Consider the following 15,430-nt stretch of genomic DNA (forward strand, 5'->3'; position numbering starts at 1 on the left):
GCACTGGCCAGAAGAGCCTGGTGCTCCTGGCGTGACACGGGCTGTGACCACAGCCCCCACCTGGAGCAGCACACCTGAGGCAGGTAACCCCAGGGCGCCTGCTTTGTGCCCTGGGGTGGGGGGAGGGTCAGGATGCAGGACCACGAGCAGGTGTGCTGTATACCTCCGTGTGTGACTCCAGCCCCCGTGAGGACTGGGTTCGGGAGGAGGGACCTTTCCTCAGTGGCAGGGGGCTTTGCGTTTCTGATGGCGTCTGGGCAGCTGGTAGCGGTGACTCCGGGCGCTTGCCCTTTGCACTGCTGTGCCCGTGAAAACCTTTACAGGACAGGGCAGGTGGCCTCTTTGTGGGAAGTTCATGGCGTGAACACAGCAGTAGGGGCAGATGGAGTTTTCCTGTGAAGGAAGCGTCAGGCTCCGACGGAACGCACTGGACTGAGGTCTGCTCTGCTGTGCCAGGGACCGAGTGGAAGGCAGCTTGGAGCCCAGGGCCACCGTCGTCACAGACCGGAGGAGGCCCCGGCGCTGTTCCTCCTGCTCCCGGTGGCCTGTGGGTGTGCAGTCAGACCTGGCTGGGCTTAGGGAGGGACAGGGTGCCGCCCCTGCCCCCTGAAGGGACCCCTGAAATGGCGTCCCGAGGGACGTGGGTGCCCATGTTTCGGGCCCAGCAGGAGCATGAGGTCCCTGCTGCAGATGCTGAGATGTCATGACCCACCCCCTCCCCGACTCTGGAAAGAAGGTTCTGAGTGATGTTATGAACATTTTCTTTGGAAGTGGAAGTGTTTATGGAAGTGGACAGCTGGCGATGGCCTTGTGGTGACCTCGCGCTTCTGTGGCTTTCCCCTCGTGGGAGGTGGGGGGACAGGCTGCTCCTAGGCCCTGTCTGCCGGCACGCGGAGCTGGGCGGTCCCCTGCCGGGGCCGAGGAGCTCCTGCTGCATCTGCGTGACCCCTCAGGGGGGGCACCAAGGCCATTGGGTTGGAGAGTCCACTTTCCCCATCGCCTGTCCAAAAGCAGGTGCGTTTCCCTTGCCTCGCCCACTGCCCGTCCCCCAGACACCTAAGAGCTGCCCCAGATCAGGTCCCACCCCAGCTCTGGGCGCAGAAACCAGTGTGTGTGTGCCCGGCGAGGTCCCTGCTCACAGACCCTGCTGTGGCCCTGGAAGGACCCGTGCCTACGGCTGCTCTTCTCGGCCAGGAGAAAATGTGGGCCCTCCCAACACCTGTGAGCCAGCGTCACTGCCAGGGCCCAGGGCATGGCTTCCAGACAGGGGGGCACGACCCCGAGGCAAATGGGTGGGCCTTGCATGCCCCCCGGCCCTGCAGTGGCACATGGGGAGGAGAGGGCCCACACAGCCCCAGGCCCGAGCTCACACTGTCCCCTGTGGTCTCCCCTGGGGCACCCCCCACCCCCCTTCTCAGGTACCCAACCAGGAAGGTGGACTCATTTCCTCAGCCAATCCAGGTGACGAGGGGGAGCACTTAGCAACAGCCCAGGACTGCACCCAATACCCCCAAAGGCGACCTTGGACTCTCCTGGGCGCTTCCCTCTCCCCCTCCCTGGGAGCCAGGTGCAGCTCTGGTCTTGCACGGGGCGCAGCTCCCACCACCCCGTGGACCCCTGGGTGCTCTCTGAGGAGTGTGAGTTCACCCAGGGCCCCTGGCTGCCAGCACTCAGGACCCCAACCCCCAGGATTCTGAGCAGCCTTTCGGCCCCCGGGGCCTTACCTGAGGCTGCAGCGGCTGGACACCTGCAGAGATCCAGGGGACCAGAGTGGGTGAGCGCCTGGCCGTCACCAGATGAAATTTCAGTCCCTGGTCCCTGCCGCCAGACGGACAGGAATTGCAGGCACAGCGCCCTTGGGGTGCACTCCTAAGCAGTGACCAATCCACCCAGGCCCTTCCTCCTCGCCGCGACCCCCCACGGCCTGACCCCCTCCCCCCGCCTTGCTGCCTCGCTGAGCTTCTTGCAGGCCTGGCAGGGGGGAGAGTGGGTGGCAGCGCACCTGTCATGGTGGCTCTCCTGGTCTGTACCTGATCAATAATGCAGCGAGGGAGGAGCGTCCCCTCCCCCACCTGCCCACCTGTTGCTCTGGGTGTGTTTTAATCTCAGTGACAGGGCTGGTGGTTTGCTGAGGGCCACCTACCATGAGGGGTGCTATTGTGGGCGGAGCGCCTGTCTGAGGGGGGGCAGGATTGAGAATTCATGTCCCAGTGTTGGGGAGATGGCCCTAGGCTACTGGAGTTCCCCAAACTAACAGCTCCTGCCCCACTCCTGCTGCTTCTCCCAGCACCTGGCCACTGAGCCCAGCCACACTGCCCCCTGCTGTGCCACCCACCTGTTCCCTGATGAGCCTGTTTCTGCCCCAGGACCTTTGCACAGCCCGTCTCCCTGCACTTCCCCCCTCGCTTCCTTTGGGTCCATCACCGCTCCTTAGAGACCCTTGCTGAGCCCTCCCCTAAAACAGTTCCTCGTTCCTCTGCCCCTCGCCTGCTCTAGGACCCACGCTGCCCGTGCCGGTCCCCTGTCTGTTGCAGGCTTTTCTCTTTGGGACATTGGCTCTGGGAGGCAGAGTTGGGCTGCCACCGCTGAGCAGGGCACCTGGCAGGTGGGAGAGGGAGGAAGCGAGGAGGGAGGGGGGCGGAGGGAAGCGGGGCCTCCTGTGACCTTGGTGAGGACCCTGACTCTTCCTGGGAAGTCAGCCTCCAGCCACAGATCTCCCCGGATTCAGCGGCTTAAACAGACACCGTGGATGGAGCAGATTCAGAGGAGCCCTAGAGGCAGGAGGTGCAGGAAGTTTGCTCCCCCCCAAAGCTGCCCCACTGCCTCCTCTGCCTTTTCCTTCCTCTGAAACTCGGTAACGAACCGGGCCGGGAGATCCGTGGGCCGAGCCCGCTGGCCGGCCTCTGTGCACAGCCTCTTTTGGTTTGCACTAATGAAGTTTATCAACAAGGCACGGAATCATTAATCACGCAGAAAAATAACACAGCAAAATGACTTCTCAAAATGTCGTTGGTATAATTATCGTCCTGCCTGCTACCCTAAGTGCCGCTATTTGTATCTGCAACGTTAAGTAGGCAAACAGTAATTAACGTGGTAATGAAGCGGGGGCCCCAGAGCCTCCCCTCCCAGAGCTAATTTGCATGTTAATTATCATTAGTGACCAGGGAAACAAGTTATAAACAGCCTCATTAGCAGCTGGATCATTCTTACTGGAAACCATGTGCACTTTGACACGCAAACGAGTGTGAGATTAATGAAGTCAGGCGAGCTGCCGCTCCTGGGGCTGGGGGGCCTTCTGTGTGGTGGCCTTGGTGGCCTTGCTGGCCTTGGTGGGGTCAGCAGCAGGCACGGTCAGGGGGTGGGGGTGGGGGTGAGGGAGGGCGGGGTGCTCAGAGAGTGGGGGTGAGGCTGGCGGAGGAGGCTGAGGTGTCAGGCTCCCGCGCATGCGGTGTGGGTCCCCTCCACCTTGGCTGCAGCCTCGGGATGGACAGGAGAGTAGAGAATCTGGCCTGCGCTGGGGGCGACAGGGGTGGGGGTGGTCACTGTCAGAGACGGTGTCATTCTGACACCGGGAGAGGATAAGGACGTCTCTAGTCGAGACGTCTGCAGCTGGGACACGCGTGAACTCAATGCCACACAAGGACGAAAGTTTCCAGCTCAGGAGCAGGTGAGGGTGTCAGGGGGTGGGAAACAATGGGGGGTTCCCGCGGAAGGGAGGCCAGAGCGACCGGACATCTCGGGTGGGGACGAGGGATGTGACCTGCCACCAAGGGTTGGGGAGTCGGGCCTGGCTGACTTAGCAGGATTCTTGCTCCCTGAGACCTCGGCAGGCCGGGGTCAGGCCCCTGGATGGGGCCCAGCGGAGAAGGGCCGAGGGCCTGTCTGCAGCACGTCAAGGACAGGGGTTGTCGACACAACGCCCACATCCTCCGGCTCGCACCTGTCCCTCCCCTGGGCCCACGGCTCCTCGGCCGCCGCCAGGTCCAGCTTCTCACGGAGGCGATATCGATCCAGCTCTGATCCCAGGCCTGGCTCTGGGCTGGCTTCGCGCCTGCAGAGCGGCCCCGGGAACGGGTGAGCAGCCGCCTGGCCTGCGGGGTGTCAGGGGCCTGCCCCACGGGTGACACTGTGATCTTCATAACTGTCATCGCCATCGGCCTCAGAGAGACACAAGGAAGCCTCAGGGGGTCAGGAAAGGACCCACAGGTGTTTGGTGGAGTGAGGTGGGAAATCTTTGGGTTTTCCGTTGAAAATACGTTGCTCCTTAAACATACTTAGAGACAACATTTCCCACCTGGACTCGGTGACGCTGTTCCCGGCCACAAGTGTCGTCTTAGGCAGCTTCTGCTCCAACAACACCCACCGCCGCTTCTCCGGGGCTTCCAGCCCTGGGCGGGAGGGCAGCCAGGTGCCCGTGGCTCTTCGGGGTTCGGCCGCCTCGGTTCGGCCTGCCCCTTGGTCCAGACCCCGGCTGAAGGGACGCCTCTGAGGGGCAGGGACATTAGCATGTGGAGAGGTGGGGGGCAGAGTAAGGAACCTGAAACACGTCCAAATGAGAATCCCTGGAACCTGTAGAAGTGCCACCTTATGCGATACAAGGAACTTTCAGACGGTGAAGGGAACGGTCTTGAGATGGGGGTTATCCTGGGTTGTGCATGTGGACCCCACACCGCCACGAGGGTCCTCAGGGACCAGCAGAGGCAGCCAGGGAGACCCAGGGTCAGGGAGGAGAGAGCGCCACGCGGCCGGCTTGGCAGGCGGAGGACGGGACCCCGAGCGTGGGATGTGGGCCCCTCTAGGGGCGGGGAAGGCCAGGAGCAGGCCGCCCCCGGAGCTTCCGGAGGGAACCTGCCGACCATCTGGACTAGCCCAGGCAGACCGACCTGGGACTTGCTCTCCAGGACCGTGAGGTACTAACTTTCGGGTGTTTGAAGCCCCCACGTTCATGACAATTTTCTGCAGCCGCCACAGGAAACTGGGAGAGGAGAGAAGGGACTGGGAGCAGAGCCAGGCTCTCAAGTGTGTTTCAGCCCCACCCCGTGGAGAGCTCACATGCCATTAGTCGAAGCCCCTCCTGTGGCCCCACCCGATGCGTGGAAAATCCACCTGGCCCTCGGAAGTTCCACACCTGGCCTGCGGAAGATCCACCTGGCCGGCAGCATTCCCTGTGGCCCTGTGGGAGCGGAGCTCCTCCATTAGGGAGCACGGGAGGGCCCGGTTCTCGAAGCCGGGGACAGTGTTACGGGGGCTGAAGGGGGCACTGTGGCACTCCGACCCTGTAGCCGAGCTGAGCAGATGCCCCGTGTTTTCCGAGCAGCAATGCCAAGGGCGACAGGCGGCTTTGTGGCCCGAGCAAACCGGTGGCCCGCACCTGCCACGCACTTCTCGGCCACAGGACGTGAGATGACGGGTTGACTGCCCTGTGCTGGTCCTGACAGCCGGATTCGGCCCAGGCTGGGCGAGGGGCCACCTCCCGGGGCCCTGAAGGGGACCGCATTTAAACCCTGGCCTCACACTGTGAGACCAGCCCTTTTTAGGAGCCCGCTGCACAGTGGCTATAAAAAGCTGGTCTGGGATCATGGGAAAGGTCACCCGGGGGGGCGGGGTGGGCCCGTCATTTCCCTGGAGAGTCATCATCCTGGCCCCAGAGCACAGGAGTCAAGCCAAGAGATGGTACAGCCACACCGTCCTGCTCATGCGCGGTGCTTGGTGCCGACGTACCCCCCACGCGGGCTTTCTGAGTACCTGGGCAGCTACGGGAGCTGGGCCTGGTCTAGATGGTCCCAGCCTTATGCTCCACGTTAACGCTTTGAATGATTCTCCAGACTTGGCACTTTAAGTTGAACAGCAGAAGGCAACTTCACTAAGTTTGCAGAATTGGCTTTTAAAGAGAATCTAAGATTGCTCTGTAGTTACCAGTGTTATTTCATTAGGATAACTAGTTCCTTACCAAGCCCTCGAGGGAGGGTTGTTGGTCAGAGCGGGGAGGCATTGAGGAGGAACTGATCTTTACCCTCTCATGTGTGTCTAGAATGTTCAAAGGGATTTACGCTCTCCTCTGTGAAAATGATGTTTGCAAATTTAAAACCAGAAAAAGAAGAATGAGATTTCTGAGGGGCTCAGGAGCTTACAGGAGACCTGGGCGGGAACCCGTGGGGTCTCTGGCTCGACAGCCCACGCCCCATTTACGTTTCCTCACCGGGTGCCCCGAGCTTCTCAAAGCACCAGAAACACAGAAGCTGCTTGCACATGCGCGCACACGGTGCCATGCACGTTATTTCTGTGCACGCACACAAACACACGTGTGCATGCTGTGCACTCAAGCGTGGGCATATATGTGAGTGCATGTACACAGTGCCTGTATTCATGTCCGCGTGTAAGCATGCACATGCTGTACACATGTGTGTGTGTGTGTGCTGGTGTGTACGCATACAGCCGTGTGTGCCGACGCTGCTCCCGACCCCCACCAGCGGCCTGAGTGGGGCAGCCACAGTCCTGTGGACCCCGGACCTGCTCCGAGGGAGGGTACAGAGGCACGGGAGCCCCAGGCCTCTCTCTCGGTCACGCTCCTTTGCTGCCGCCACACAGCTGGCTTTTCTTGGGGAACCGTGGGGTCCCCTCCCTGAATTGGCCCCCGGGCCTGCATCCGACCCAGGTGCCCCCTCTGCAGGGTGCAGCCTTGCCCGCTCCATTCAATCACTTAGCCGCGCCCCTTAGCTGCTCTGTGCCCAACTCTCCTCATTTGGATGTGGGGGTGTCAACACCCCCCTCAGGAGGGCGTGAGGGTAACGGTGATGGTGTGGCGACCATCCCCACCTGTCGGTTCCCGGTTCCCGTTTGCTGCTGACCTGCCTCAGCCTCAGCGACCTCCGTTCTCCATCATGGTGACACTGACCTCGCGGTCGGGGCCCGAGGCTCCATGAGGCTCCCCTGGGGCTGAGTGGGGGGCAGTGGCCCAGTGCCGTCTTGGTTCCTGGGTGGGGCTGGCAGTCAGGGGCCAGGCCATGGCGACCTCACGCCCCCAGGGAGCCGGGCCTCTGGGGTGGGTGGAGGTGGACTCGGTCCTCCCTGGCCCCGGCCAGCATCCTGTGGCAGCTGCCCCTCAGGAGCCACAGTGGCACAGAGGACAGAAGCCGCCTGCCTTCGCTTGGGGACAGACTGACCATTGGCCCCGCTGTCCGGTCCTGCTGGGGCCACCCTGCCCCCTCTGGGGCCGGGGGTCGCCCACGGAGGCGCTGAGAGAAGCCCTCCGTCTGCGTGGCCGGTGAGTTCTGTGGCCTCCCACTGCTCCCTGGTGTCTCAGTGGAGGTGGCAGCCGGGTGGCCAGGCCCAGCGTTTGGCTCCAGGGAGCAGTGCAGCCAGGCCGTGCTGGGGTGCTGGGGCCTCTGGTGGCCCCTGTGGGAGTGAGCAGGGTGGGAGCTCAGGTGGCACTGGACACCGGCCGGCGCCCGCCACCACCCTGGGCTTCCAGCCCTGCCCACAGCTGCTTTCGGGGAGAAGTCTTGCTGGGTGGGAGGGTGGCCTCCTGGCTCCACTAGAGAGGTCCGCCCAGCTCCTCCCCTCCCCGTCACCAGTTGTCCCCTCTAGATCGCCCCAGACCAGCTGCCCGCAGAGAGAAGAACCCCAGACAGGGCCGCGGCCAACTTGGTGGCTGTGCCTCAGTCTCCCCATCTGGGCAATGGGTGGAGGGCGGCGGCCTTGGTGCTGGTAGGTTCTCCCCATCCGGGGGGGACGGTGACCGCACCTCTGGGTCCCTGTCTCCCGTCTGCCCTTGGTCTCCTTCCTGACTCCGTGGCTGTGGGGTCAGGGACCCGTCCCCTGGGAGCACTCAGCGCCTGCCCTGCTCACGGCGGCCGCTCCAGTGGACGCGGGCTGCGTTCATCCCGGGCCTGGCAGGGCCGGGTCTGCCTGCACAGGCTCCGCACCCCAGACGGGGGATGAACAGCGCGGTGACAGCCCAGATCCCGGCCCGTGGTCCTTTCACACGGGCGCCAGCAGGGGGAGGCCGTGCTCCACGCACGGAGGGGCCCTGCGCACCGCAGCTCTGTCCCTGGTGGTGAGGGCGGCAGGGAGGGCGGGGGCCCTCAGCCTAACACAGGGGCGGGGGTGGGGTGGGGGCTGGGAGGCGGGCGGAGAGAACAGGCCTCGGAGGTGTCACCACGAACGCTGAGAGGCTGCTGGCCTGTCCGCTCTGGCTTTGGCCAGCCTCGGAGTGCGTGTCTGCATGGGGTCCTCCAGAGCTTGGGCCGGGGACGGTGCCAAGGAGGGAGACTGAGGCAGCGGGACAAGAGGCTTCCGGCCAGACACCCGTAGCTCCTCAGGGCCCTGGAGACCATACGGGGAGCCCCTGTCCATTGGGAGGTGTGCGGGGGTGGGAGGGGACCCTGTCTGCGTTGGTGGGACACTCCGGGAGGTGGCGTGGGGTGGGAGTGGGTGGCTGCCTGACATGGTCAACAGGCAGCCACTTCTCCCTGCTGGGGACTCTGAGTGGATGGGGACCAAGAGGTGGCCTGCTGACCCGGAGGCGTGCACCTGGCCCCTCTTCTCTGGGAGTGTGGCGCCCCGTTCGGGCAGAAGTGTGTGGATGGCTGTCTTCTTCTGTGTGCTCACTGCCCCGCGTGGGGGGCTCCAGTCCCTGCCTGCAGGTGGCTGTGGGGGCATTTGCCAAGGTGTCAGGTGGGAACACATCCCTAAAGAGTTTCCAGCACTTCCTGGGCCGACAGCTGCAGAGAATGAAGCTCCCCTGCCCGTGGCCATGGGTCCAGAACCTTCTCTCTTCTGCGACGTCCCAGGCTGCGTTTGGGTGGGAGCCGGGCAGGCAGGCCAGCCCCTTGAGCGGAGGACGTGCCTGTGTGTCCGAGGGTTTATCAGCAGCCCCCCCAGAGGTGGAATCAGACTCACCCTGAGATAGTCCTTCCCCAGCCCGGTGGGCTCAGGAGCAGCTGCGGGTAAACTCCAGACAGACCCGGGGCCTGGCCGCCCGCCCGGCAGCCGGCCCCTCCCCGGCCCCGCGCCGCCCTGAGCTCCCCTGAAATAAAGGGGAGCTGCTTGTGTTGGGGGAGAAATCAGTAATAAAGCAAAACAAAACTTGCTTCCGAGTCCTTCAGGGCTGTGTAAGGAACATAGCAGGATTGATGGGGCCACGGACGCTGGTCCACGTAAGCGGGGTGTCGGGACCACTGGGGACGGCGCCCCGGGAGCAGGCGGGGGCTTCCCTCTGAAGCTCTCTGGGCCGCACGTGCTCCCCGAGCGGGGTGGTGCATGGGCGCCCTCTAACTGCCCAGCCCTGTTCCTTCCAATGGAATGACTTGAGATCGGGAGAAAAGGTTCTCTGAGGTGCCTCTGGGAGCCCTGAGATGGAGGGAAGTTGGGGGCAGGGCGGGGAGGGGGCGGAGGAGCTCTGGGGCTGAGGATCTGGACCTCACGGCCTCCTTCAGCCCAGGGCACCGGATGCACAAGTCCTGCCCCGTGGAAGTTCTTCTCTGAGTCTCACCTACGTCCCTCCAGCTTCCCTGGCCCGAAGCTCCAAGCTCCCTGCCTCTGTGTCAGCACCCCCCCGCCTCACCGTGTCCGAGGGGCTTCCCAGCGGGTCCCTCCGTGTTTTGTGCTCTGGAAGCGCTAAGGGCGGGTGACTGGATACCCCCAGAACAAGGCCCAGAGTGGCCCCGACCGTACAGGGACACCCCCCACTGAATGCACTGCTGCTGGGCACTTGAAGCCACTCTGGGGGGTCCTCAGTGTCTGACCCCCACACCCTGCCGTTCCCCAGGAGGATGGGAGTGACAGCTTCTTCACAGTTATGGGGTCTTTCTGGACCCCTCCTGCCACCCGGGACCTCACTCAGGTCTCTGGGGACCAGATGAGGCCCGGGCGGGTGGTCCCGGGGTGGGCGCCATGACAGGGCCTGTGGGTTAACAAGCAGCATGTGGGGGTCCGGGCCCAGAGGACGGCTCTTTGTGGCGACGGAAGAATTTGGCTGCCTTCCTGCGTGCCTGCCACGGGGGTCCCCCCCCCGGCAGTGAGGGCCTTGGCATCTGAGTTCGCCAGATGCATCCAGGGCAGAGTGGTGGCCGCGGGGCAGGCACCCACGTCTGGGGGGAGATGCAGAGGCAGGAGCAGCGTGGACGGAGAAGCGCCGCAGCGTGGGAGCCATTCACCGCCAGGTAACAGATTTGATTAATTTTGTGCCTGGAGGGTTTTTTTTTCTTTTCCCAAAGAATCAGAGAAAACAAAATATTTTTCTAATTAAATAAATGTACGGAGCGCGCTAATGGAGCCCGTCTGCGGGCTTGTGACAGGGCGGGGGGGGGGGGGTGCGTGGAATAATGATTTTATTTTTTCATTAAATAGAATTATAGGCAGTTACTCAAAGCAACGCGGAGCCTAATTGAAAGAAACCCATTTCTCCTTAATTTACTTTCACGGTTTTGAATGATAAAAGAGTGTGTTCGTTGGAAAATTAAATAAAAAACACAGCTCAAGGAGTGGGGTTCCTTCAGGTGCGTTCCTTGCTCCTTCAAGCTCCAAGTAATGGTCACCAGGCTCAGGTGGGGAGGGGGAGGCTCAGAGACTCGGCCCGGGGGTCTCAGGGTGCAGAAAGGGCGCAACGGCCAGGGAGACCCCCACAAGATCACCAGGCTCCGTGGGGTCACGTTTGGCCTCCTCAGGACCTGCTGCAGTCCCACGTGGCCCAGATGACCCAGTAGTCTGTCCTGGACGGCCCTGCTCCTACTGCCGTCGGGTCTGGACCTGCCCCTGAAGTATTTCTTCCTTCCTTCCTTCCTTCCTTCCTTCCTTCCTTCCTCCCTCCCTCCCACCCTCTCTTTCTTTCTTTTTTTCTTTCTTAAAAAAGACTTTATTTATTTATTTTTAGAGAGAGGAGAAGGGAGGGAGAAAGGGGAAGAGAAACATCAATTTGTCTCTCACACGCCCCCAACTGGGGACCTGGCCCGCAACCCAGGCCTGTGCCCTGACTGGGAATCAAACCAGCGACCCTTTTGGTTCTCAGGCCGGGTGCTCCATCCACTGAGCCACACCAGCCAGGGATGAAAGCATTTCTGCTCATCAGAATCATCAGAAAGTTTGGGGCCATCAAGATCCCTGGTCATAGTGTGTCCCTGGGGTCCGCGTATACCTTGGTCAGTGTCATCGCTGCCCAGTACTGTTGGAGGGCCCCCCTCCTCCAAGATCTGTGCTGCCATCTCTGACCAGCTGCCTCCACCTTCCTCTCTACTCACTCCTCAATTCTCACTGCCACTTCACTGCCTGACACTCCACTTCTTCCAGGAAGCCCTCCCTGACCAGCCCTTTGTTTGCACATCCCACTCTGCCCAGTTGACGGTGTGCCTCCCCCCAGGGCATCAGATGAGCATGCAGCTCTTGGAGTATTGATTGAGCACCTACTGTGTACAAGGGAGGCCTGGGAGACTGGGGGAGGGGGGGCTGCAGGGCTGGCCTGAGTGACGGGGACATCCGCACCCTGCCTTGGAGCAGTGCCCAAATGCCCTGTATCTGCACTGTCCAGGGGTGCCCGCTGGCCTCGTGTGGCTGCTGAGCGTTTGAGATGTAGCTAGTGTGACTCAGGAGCTGGATCTTAGATTTTATTTATTTTCCTTAATTTATGCTGAACTCACCGCGTCCGGCTTGTGGCTCCCGTCTTGCATGGCTGCCTGAAACCTGGAGACAGCCTCCTGCACCAGCTCTGAGCTCCTGAGGTGGAGGGGAGGCCCCAGGTCCCTGCAATGCCCACACTCTCCTTCCTCACCCAGTTTCAGGGTGAACAGCGTTTCTTGGGCGTGAGAAAGATAGGCTCAGAGAAGCGTGAGGATATTTATTTTCAATTGAGTTTTTTCTTTTTCTTGAAAACACAATACAAGTTCAGAACGCACCACAGTCTCTAGGGAGAAGCAAGGTGCCCCCGCCCTCCGCCGCCAGCCACCCCATGCCCTGTCTGAGCACCCTGCCCACTGAATCTCTTCTGTTCCTTCCGGTCACAACAGAGGGGTCGAGGTGCCCGCGGGGGGCCCGTGCCTGCGTGTTTGTTGCTGAGCCGCCAGCAACAGCAGGGGGAGCCTGGCGCCAACTCACATCCCCTTCCACGTGGCCCCCCGCCCACGATTTTTCTGGGTAAGGGCCGGGCGGGGCTCCTTCAATGTGACCGGCTGTTTGGAGCTGGGGCTGCCTGGGGACACCCGGGACATGGCGGCAGCGCAGACCGAGGGTCTTGCCGGGGCCTCTCTGGTATTTCTTGCTTTGTGGGTTCAGTTTGCGCCCTGAGCTGTGCCGATGCCAAGGGGTGCTCTGGAGCGGCCCCCAGGTACCCCAATTGCTTGGAGTCTGGCCCCGGGTGCCTCCCCAGCCCCCTGCACCCACCCTGCCTCACCTTGGTTCTGCCCTTGAAGGTCTGGTCTCTCGAGGCCCCTGGTCCTGCCAGGAGGGGCTGGCTGTGCTCTGGGGCCCGCTCGTGGGTCTCACCCGTCTGTGCTGCTGCGCCCGGGGTCGCCTTGGGTGAGGTCACTCCCATGGGGATGCTTCACGGGAGGCCGTTTCTTGCCAACCCCCAGGCCAGCTCAGCAGGGCTGTGGCCGTGGGCGGCGGCTCCCGTCTGCACAGCCTGCCCCGGCTCCTGGTGTTCCCCTCCGGCCCGCTCCCGCCAGGCCCCGGAGCCCTGTCCCCCGAGGGGGCCTGACCTCCCCAGGAGGCACCGATGGGGTCCTCATTGCAGCCATCTGTCCTTGCTCTGGGCAGAGGGACCTGGCCTGGGCCCGCCCAGCTGGGGGCCGCGGGCCCCGCGTGACCCTGCCAGGCCGTCCCCGGGCCCTGGGCTCTGCCAGGCAGCAGGCGGACACGTCACAGAGGCTGTTGCTCAGGGCCGGTCACAGCCACCCGCAGGCCTTCCTGGGGGCGCCCGGGAGCACGCTGCGCGCCCTCTGCATCCTAGCTTCCCCCCCGAGGGGAATGTGAGCCATCGCAGCCTGACCCCACACCCGGCTCTCTGGGTCCCTCACAGAAGTGGGACCTCTGCCTGGCTCCCAGCTTGCCCACCGCTCTGACCAGCGGGCCTGGCTGCCTGGAGGGGGCCTGGGGGGGAGGCTCTGGCTGGTCTGGGCTCAGCAGCCACGTGCATGTGGTGACTGATCTGGGATGTCTGATTGGGGAGGGCCGTCTGCCACCCGTCGGCTGAATCATTTCTGATCCTGCCCGGCCCTCGTCATCTTTGAGTTGGTGAACGTGGGGGCTGCTGGGACCGCCCCACCCCGGGCCTGCCGACCTGGTCACCTCTTCTCATCACCGGCAGCGTGTTCTCAAAGCGTTCATGAACCTCACTGGCCCCGCACCACTGCGTAGTGATCAGCCCTGTGCTCAGAATGAGGTTGTGCGCCTGTGCACACACGTGCATAGGCGTGTACATGTGAGCATGTAGTGCACGTGTGTGCGTACGCATGCATGCATGTGCACTGGGGATGGGGAGGTGACAAGATTCAAGCTGTGTGTCTCACCGGGTGTCCTGGCCGGTGGAGAGGAACGCGTGCTACCGCGGGTAGTGGCGGAGAAGGGCGAGGACAGGAGGGAACCCTGGGTTTGCTGGCCGGGCTGCAGGGCTCACAGCGGGAGGCTCTGGGCTGGGCCTCAAAGTCTCGCCTGGGGGCTCAGCACCCCAATTCCTCTGCCCAGGGGTGCTAAGGGGGAGGAAGCGTGGCCGTCGGCGGTGCCCTCCCATTTCTAGAGTGCCCACCGGCAGCCCCAGGCCTGCCCCACCCCAATGGCCCCTGCTTCCGAGGAGGGCGCGGTCCAGCTGTGCTCTGGCCGTCACGCCCAGCCTGGGGGTGAGGGATGTCCAGGCCCCCATTCCTGTGGCAAACCAGGGGTGCGTGCCCCCACAAACTCCCTTCACAGGAGCGCTGATGAGGGGCATTTGGCCTTGGGCTCCGCCTGGCGGAAGGCGGCCTGGGGGTGATGGAGAGGCGCAGGTGCTGAGCTGGGAGCCCCTGTGTGGGGGTCCTGGTGCCCCTGCCCCACTCACGCTTCCTCCCTGGTGGCCTCGGACCCCCGGGTGGGAGCAGAGCCTGCCGGAGCACCGCAGGGAGAGCTGTGGCGTGAGGTCCACCGACCGGCCATGCAGGCATGCCTGGGGGTGTGATGAATGGGGGCCACCGCCCTGCAAGGCCGTGACAAATGTCCCTCTCACTCGCAGCCTCACTGTGGAATCCTCTAATACTCCTCGAAGGTGAAGTCCCATTTTTCCCCTGTAATCACAGCATTAAACTTTAATATCCAGTATTAATAAAACATACTCTTCCTAATAGAGTCAGCGAGGCGGGGGCTGAGTGAGGGCTGGGATGGCCCCCGGATGACTGTCTTTGCCCCCCCTCCACCCACTGGGGGCTGGGGGGCAGTGCAGAGGGTGTGGCCGCTGGACTGGGGTCTCCTGAGCCCTTTCTTCTGTGGGCAGCAGTCCCCTTCAGCGGCCATCCAGAGGTAGGGGTACAATAACAGTTTTAACAAACTGGGGGTGCCTAGGGGCTGTTCACTGCTGGCCAGGACCTTGGGTGCAACTGGGCTCCGTAGGGAACCGGGTGTCTGTTCTGCTCGGGTCTCGATGTCGGGCCTTTGGTCAGGGAGCTGCCCTCCGGCCTGGCCTGCCCGCTGCCACCCTGAAGCCAGGGGTCAGTGACGGCCGCTCCCTGGGCCCGTCTCCCTGTGCGTGCACCCGGCAGATGCCCGAGGTGGGGGGGGCCAGGCTGCGGCCTGCCCGGGAGAGGGTCAGATGGAGAAAGCACAGTTGCTGGGGGCCCCGTCGCCCCCTGCTTCCCGCCCAGACCTGGGTGGGCCCATTCTTGCCATTGGGGACATGTCGTGTGCTGCACATGAGGCTTTATTACCGCATCTCCGGGACGAGCCCTGTAGGGCACGGTTCGCCCTCTCACAGCGGGCACGTCCGCGCGTGTAGCAGAGCCGGTCCTCCTTCGTGTTCGCGAATCGCCTGCTCACGGACAGCGATGCGTAGCCCCGAGGACGGGCGCACGTGGCCACTCTCGCAACTGCCGACAGCGGTGGAGGCCCGGGGTCGCCGTCGCCTCAGCTCCGGCGGTGAACAGACTCCTCCCGAGGCCCATGTAGTGCGGCGACCCTCGCGTTTTCCTCGGTGGGTTTGCCGTTCGCCGTGGCCTCGTGTGGAGAGCACTGTCCAGCCTGTGTGCACACGCGTGCCCGAGGGACTCGCCCTTCCCTGGAGCCCGAGAGGCCCTGCTGCCAGACCTGGGCTGCCACCCCACGGTCATCGTCCCGGGGACAGTGTCTGTCAGCCCCCACCACGCCACACGTGCTCTGTCTCAGCAACCACGGAGGCAGGGCACTGGGCGCAGAGGGCAGGCGCGGGTCCCCTTCCCCTGACGCCTGGACGAGGGTCAGTGCCTGGCTCGCTTCATCC

This window comes from Furipterus horrens, unplaced genomic scaffold (assembly GCF_987537825.1).
Source record: "Furipterus horrens unplaced genomic scaffold, mFurHor1.1.pri manual_scaffold_3, whole genome shotgun sequence".
NCBI lineage: Eukaryota > Metazoa > Chordata > Mammalia > Chiroptera > Furipteridae > Furipterus > Furipterus horrens.